We start from the raw sequence: 721 nt of genomic DNA on the forward strand, positions 1-721 counted from the left end.
CCGACGAAACGCCTACGGCCAATGCATATTCTTGAAACGGCCCCTGATTGGCCCTCACACTAGAGATAAAAACCAGTGCGATCGTGTTTCCTCCACATTCTCAACTTCTGCAACAATGCAATGGTCGGAGTCTCTCCCGTGTGATCATCGTAGCCAGTAGAACGGAAGTTGCAACATCCAGGGCGTCTACGAGTGAAGGCAAAGCCCCCCCTGCCACATCCCATGGCATTATGGCTGTCGCAATGTCCATAATTCGTATCTTCCTCGCCTTTATTTAGGGTCAGATTTCACCATTCCTAGTGTGTTATATTAAGCCAAGACAAGAATCCACGTTTATAAAGGTTAGGTCATCTCTGCGGTGCGACGGAGCGTGTTAGATTGCCATTATTTTATTCTAGTTGTGTTAGAAGCGAAGCACAAGTAGAAACTGGTGTTAGATATAGAATACAAACTTTTTTCTGGATCTAACATACCCTTTTTTTTTTTTACTCTTTACTTACTTATGCTACTTACGACATAACCACACTGACATGCAATATGTTTATACACTGCTTTTTAGCAAAAATGGTACTTCCCATCCACGTAACGTTACTTTTTCAGAAATATCTACATTCCCCATAACGTTGCCTGTCATGAACCATTCATACTATTATAAAAAAAAAAAAACATCCATTGTAAAAATGACCCAGCAATCCACTTTATCCATACTGAACCACACGGG

At 41.5% G+C, this 721-nt stretch overlaps 1 protein-coding gene across 12 annotated transcripts in view; it reads right to left on the bottom strand.

The window, feature by feature from the left end:
* The window catches only part of LOC119585187 (voltage-dependent L-type calcium channel subunit beta-1-like), a gene marked incomplete at its 5' end in the record, with an annotated part of 60717 nt that overhangs the window by 59492 nt on the left and 504 nt on the right, over positions 1 to 721 (bottom strand).

Source organism: Penaeus monodon, chromosome 19, assembly GCF_015228065.2.
Source record: "Penaeus monodon isolate SGIC_2016 chromosome 19, NSTDA_Pmon_1, whole genome shotgun sequence".
Classification (NCBI taxonomy): Eukaryota; Metazoa; Arthropoda; class Malacostraca; order Decapoda; family Penaeidae; genus Penaeus; species Penaeus monodon.